We start from the raw sequence: 6,143 nt of genomic DNA on the forward strand, positions 1-6,143 counted from the left end.
AATCACTTGCCCTCTCTTGTTTTTATTTCAGATGTTTTATGGAGCTCGCTATGCCTCAGTGAGCAATTTCTGTGCGGAAAAAAACCTGAGAGCGATGATAGGCTAGGCTAACCCAGCATGTATTTTCTCAGAGGAGTGGGTGGGATGGGAGGTTGGTATGTTTGTGAAATACGTTGGCCATTGTGTAACCAGTTGTGAGGGCTTTGTGTTATTAAAGTCTCGTACAGTACCATCTGATTTGATTGGATGCATGCCTGCTCTTCTGCGCTTGTTATTGTCACTCTGAAAAAGACAAAATCTCACACAGGGAACTCTGCAAGCGTTACAAAGGACAATTGTACAGAATTCAGGAGTGTTGCATGAGACTTTCTTAAGACTGAAGGAGTTCTTTATGAGTTTGTTTTGGATTTGCCCCCATTTTTTATTTTTATTTTGTGCCGGTGTGTGACTCGTGAGTTGGACTCAGAGAGTGAAAGGAAGTGAAAGGGAGAAAGAAAGAGAAAGAGAGAGAGAGAGAGAGAGAGAGAAAGAGAGAGAGAGAGAAAGAAAGAAAGAGAGAGGAGAAAATGAGAAACATATCCACCACCCCTGTGATCTCGGAAAGTCAGTCACTCAGCAGGAGTGGCCCGTCTGGCCCAGGGAACACAAACAAGCAGACCAAAGCTTTGTGAGCGAGAGACATAGAGACAGACAGAGAGAGAGAGAGAAACAGAGAGAGATAGAGAGGGAGAGAGAGAGAGAGAGAGGAGAGGAGAGAGAGACAGAGAGAGAGAGAGAGAGAGAGAGAGAGAGAGAGAGAGATAGAGAGAGAGATAGAGAGGAGTGGAGAGAGAGACAGAGTGAGAGAGCGAGAGAGAGAGTCAGTCATGAGCTACATCAGGGGGGCTTGGGGGGGGGGGGGGGGGGTGAATAACATACCAAAATGTGACGGAAATAGGGGCTTTTCCTAAACGACTGTTTTGTTTTGGTAATAAGTCACTTTTCCCAATGCTTTTTTTCTTTTTTTCACTGGGGTACATTGCAATGAGTAACTGTGAAATGTGGAGAATTATGTACCAGGACTTCCTGGCTAAAGCCACAGCACCATAACAGAGATTTACAACAGCTATTTAAGCCGAATAGTTTCAACAAAAGTGGTGAGATTGTTGCAGGACAATAATAACTGGAGATTATTTGAAAACATGAATGTGTATCCAAGACATTTGTGCAGACTGCATCGGAGGGGTCGACTGCTGTCATTTCGTCACAGACAATGCCTGGTGGGAACGGAGAGAGAAAGAACCCCATCTTGCTTTTTTAGGCCTTTTTTGGGAGTTTCATACTTTCTCACAGATGCTATTTTTTCCTCCGTTACTCTTGAGCTCAGTCTTGGTCGTCTTCCTCTGTGCTCCCTCTCTTCTCTCGTTCCCTCGTGGGCTATAAATACACTTCTCAGCGAGATTTATCGTGAACTAACATGTAATTTGAAATCTTGCTCTGACCCAATCTGTGTACAACGAAGCCGTCCCTGCTGTTTTTAGCGCTGGTGTTTGGGTGGCTAACGCTAATTACAGTGATGAGTTCCTCTCTTGGCCTCCCTCTGACCTGAGCTGGAGGTTCCAACACAGTGTTCGCATCCTGGCCTGGCCTTTTCGCACTATGCTTAAATAAAACTTCGCCATTACTTAGCCTGAAACCAATCTTGGCGATGTTTCCTAACCATCCCGCGTGTGCATGCATCTCTGCATGTCCTTAAGTCTCACTGAGACAAGCAATATGTGCGTGTCTGCACACCCCCAGCTTTTTCAGCCAAGTGTACATTATTTGAATGTTTTCAGCTCCCCCATAATTTCATAGTGGACGCTATTGAATAATAAGTTGTGGAATGTTCCATTGTAAGCAGCTCTATCCACATTATGTGCGGGTATATGTGTATGTTTTTTTGTTTCACAGTAAGGCACAGTAAGTGATATTGAACTAAATCCAATCAATGCAAATGTAATTTCTGCGGCACAAGCCCTTTGGTATAGGGGAAGTATCTGAACACACAATAGGCAAATGTCTTTGATGACTTCGCCTCTCCTTGTTCTATGTTATCATGCAGAGGAAACAATGTGCTTAATTTGCAAAGGACACCTCACAAAGTCAAAGCTGGCTCCGGACAACATTCCTGCAACTTTTAACGAAAGTGTAACACAGTTTTAAGGGAGACTGAGCTCAGGATTTTGGAAGGTTCCATTCTCTGTGATGTTGTTAATAATAAAGGTCATATGATGGCAAGCTCAATACAGCTATTGTTCAGCTTAGTTGAATCTGATAGTGCCATCCGAGGGTATTCACAGGTCAAGCATGTCTAAAGGATGGCACATAACAGTAACACAAACAGAATTTGATCATGTTTGCATACTTTTGTGGGGAGGTTTCCACAGTGGAGAGTCCATTCCCGCAAGCACTCTACCCAGGGTGGTGCCACAGCAACTTAACCCTGGGTTAAACCTTGCTTGTGTTCGTGTTTGCTTTAATCCAAATCCCTGGGTTGAAACTCTGCCCAGGTTTAGTGCTCCAGCTGTGGCTAGCTGTCAATCTGCAGAGCCACACCATGTTATTTTCACCCTGTCTTTTTCTTTTCTTTTTCTCTTCTTGTTTTTGCCTGAGAGGAGTGTTGTGACTCAAGCTGACAAAAAAAACGTTCTCATGCAGCTGAACTAAATTCATTGAGGCTTTAGTTGATCTTGCCTTGATGAGGTCAATTGAATCGTATAGATCATTTTGGTTTGTTGAAAACACACTTCATACAAATATCCAAAACCCTATGTAACACCAAGGCTTTAGAATACAATTTTGTAGCAGCTCTGTACAAGTTCTGGCCCACAACAATTCACATCCATGAGCATATTACTCTTGTGTCACTAACTCTTTAAGCCCGAAACGCCTGGGATGCATGGATAAAGTAATTTAGTATTGTCTCTGTGCTTCTTATGGCAGGGGTCACGGTTCCTTTTTTGCCGCTGACGTCCACATTAAGTGTTGCCATAGGCTACTTCAAGGACATAAGCAACAGATTTAACAAAGTAAAGAGCTACCAGAGCGGAACACTGGACACATTCTAGATTTTCTGTTCTCTATGACATCATCTCATTCTTTCCACTAGAGAAGCTATTGCCATGGCGAGGCCCCCAGTGCCATTTATGATGTAACATGAATGGAGAGAATGGAGAATGCTCACCTGCTTGTCTCTAATCTAAAAAGTTAAGGGCCTTGCGGAGGAGGAAGAAATAGTTACATTTTAGAGACATTTAAATACTGCAGTGAAGAGGCCCAGCACAGGATGTAGTTGTCTTTGTTCACCAAGTCCTCTGTTTCAGGCTAGAAAACTTTGGTCATGACTGTGAAAACACTAGTTCTGTTCACAATCAATTACTTAGAGTGAACAGATGAACCGCATGCCTGTCAGACATCTCATTATGGTCATTGTTGAATAGACTGATGAAACCCTTATTCCAAATATCACCTCCGATTACAAAATACTTAAGTAGTGGAGTTGTAATTACCACTTGTCACTTTAGCTAGCAAACTATAGCCAGACAGGCAAAGTTTCATTTCATTCATGAACGGATAGGCAGCATTTACCACATTTAGGTAATAATGCATTTAGCTCAAGCCTACTCCAGGAGCTGGGTAGAGACACTGTAATTGACTTGCTCACAGAATGAATCCCCCCAGTGGGCAAAGAGTGTCACTGCATGAAGTCACTCGCTCTCACAAGGAAATTAGGTCCTATCTTCATAAATGCCAGTCATCACAGAACTGACCGCAGCTGGACTCTGGAGAGAGGATCACCAATAGATCCCGACTGGATCCACTCCTGAGTCAGTGGTCATCTGGGATTCACAGAATGTGCCTGGCTGATTGGCTAGTGCCTGTTTACATTCTTTTTCTCTTTGCATCCATTACCGGCTCTCAGAATGACATCTGCTACAGCCTATACCATACTAAATTTAAAGGCCCTTCATGCCATAATGGGCTGACCACACGAATGGGTAAAAATAGTCTCCTGGGATTCCCTGATCGAGTGCCAAAAAACAATAAACGCTGAGAAAATGAGACTGTATGACTAACATGACCACTCACGGGGATTCCCCAGAGAATGGAGACCCTGTTATAAAGCCTCTCTCTCTCACCACTTTCCACCTCCCACACCTTCTGAGATTCTCCATTTGATGTAAACAACCATCTTTTCACTCATATGTACATTGTGCATTTGTATTCTTTGAGAGAGAGACACTGCCATTCTTATTAGTTATTAAGTGATAAGTGATGTAGTGCCACCACTTGTAATTTTAGGTCAATGGAGCTAGGTTTTCATAATCCAAAATGAGTCGAAATCGAAAAGTAGTTTTTTGTAGTCTGTTCTTTAAGTGTTCCGTGCCAAACTCCTACACAAATCTAGCCACACTATTGCTCATTACTGCCTAGCACATTGAGAGTGTGTCGTTACACCGTTGCTCAGGACGGAAAAACGTTTCAGACAAACAGGTCCCCAGGTCTGTGGGTGGTTGAGCACAAAAAAACCTATTTGTCTCTAAACGTCTCTAATCCTCTGTGACCCGAAAAGACAGCAAAAAAGATTCAAAGCAAATATGCACGCTCGTGCAGAAGTGGCCATTACTTATTCACAACTCGTACCGTTTCATGTCTGTCCAACACAATATTGTATCACACCCTATCTGATTGGAATGGATTTGGTCATATCCAACATATGTGTTGTTGCCATACATTTTGTTCCTTTGTGGTCCATACATGTTTTATTTATATTAGCTCTCCATAATCCTGGGCTTGGCCGTAAATACTCAGAGTGGTGAGAGAGGAATGTGGGACATTATCTGTGCTCCAAAGCTGTTTTGGTTGTTCTGCTACAAATTGAAGAAGTTCAGCCATGCACAGTCTTAGGACAGTGTGTGTGTGTGTGTGTGTGTGTGTGTGTGTGTGTGTGTGTGTCTACAGTATGTGAGTGTGTGTGCATGCATGTGCAAGTGAACTTGTGTTAATGTATGTGCCGCCTGTGTGAATGTCCTTTTTTTCTTTATCACACTCTCTCCCTCTCTCTTGTGTGCATTTTTGAAGGAATGCAACCCATGGTTCTCCACCCTTTTCTGAAAATCGGATAGAGACTTTATGATAGCGTTTCAGAGCTGTTTTCTTTTAAAGCCTTTGTGCTGTCCATACAGTTTCTCAGATCCTTTGATTTTTAAATGTAACACCACATTGTGTTTTGGGTCTGCAACTGCTACATTGTTGTAATTATGGTCCTGATCAAAAGATGACAGAGATATAATAAGTTGGTGTGTGAATAATGGGTAACCAGGCATTGCCCTCATTATGACAAGATTGTCAGCATAAACAAAAGATTGTCAAACATATCAGTGCATCAAAACATCCAGATATTTTGCTTTATTGCTTTCTTTAAAAAAAATAAAAAATATGTATCCATATCGCCTTTCTCAGTTCTTCGTCCCTCAAGCACCTCTGGCATTTCTCTGTAAAACCACTCCCTCACTCACTCATTCCCTCACTCTGACCTCACATCTCAGACAAATAGGCCAAACACCCAAATAACATTATCTCACAAAAAAAGAAAGACAAAGTTGTCTTCTTCTTAACTTTGGACCTGCTTTTTTTTGACAAAGTCACCAGATCTGTGAGGAAAGAAACATTGGTGGCAGTTGTTGCACTTTTTGGCAGTTGTTTATCTTGAATGAGCCATTGCTGAGGAGAAATGTAATTGGCTGAGAAATCCAATCAAGACGGCTGTTTTCTCATCACGACCTGTGTTTGGTGCCCTATCTGTGCTAGGGAAAGAGTGAGCCTGTGGATGGGATACATGGGGTAGAAAAGCACAAAAGTGCAACAAACTATCTATTAATCAATCAATCAATCACTGGTAGTGATAAACTAGTCCTCATTAAGCGGTTGATCTTCAGGTCTGTAAGAAAGACCAGGAACGTAAAAAGTAAGGGGCCAATTGTTCACCAAATCATGCGGCTCATACCTTTCTTGTCTTTTGAATTGTACGGCTTTATTGCTTTTTTTTATATCAACAGATGCATCCTTCTATGTTCCATTTCATATGGCTCTCACTTTCGTTTCTTTGACAACTGCCAATA

The 6,143-nt window shown here is 42.3% G+C and overlaps 1 protein-coding gene across 2 annotated transcripts in view; it reads left to right on the forward strand.

Moving 5' to 3' along the window:
* The window catches only part of hdac7a (histone deacetylase 7a), a 39,550-nt gene that overhangs the window by 1,334 nt on the left and 32,073 nt on the right, over nt 1–6,143 (forward strand). The window lies entirely within an intron of this gene.

The sequence above is a fragment of the Sprattus sprattus genome (genome assembly GCF_963457725.1).
Source record: "Sprattus sprattus genome assembly, chromosome: 10".
Taxonomy (NCBI): domain Eukaryota; kingdom Metazoa; phylum Chordata; class Actinopteri; order Clupeiformes; family Clupeidae; genus Sprattus; species Sprattus sprattus.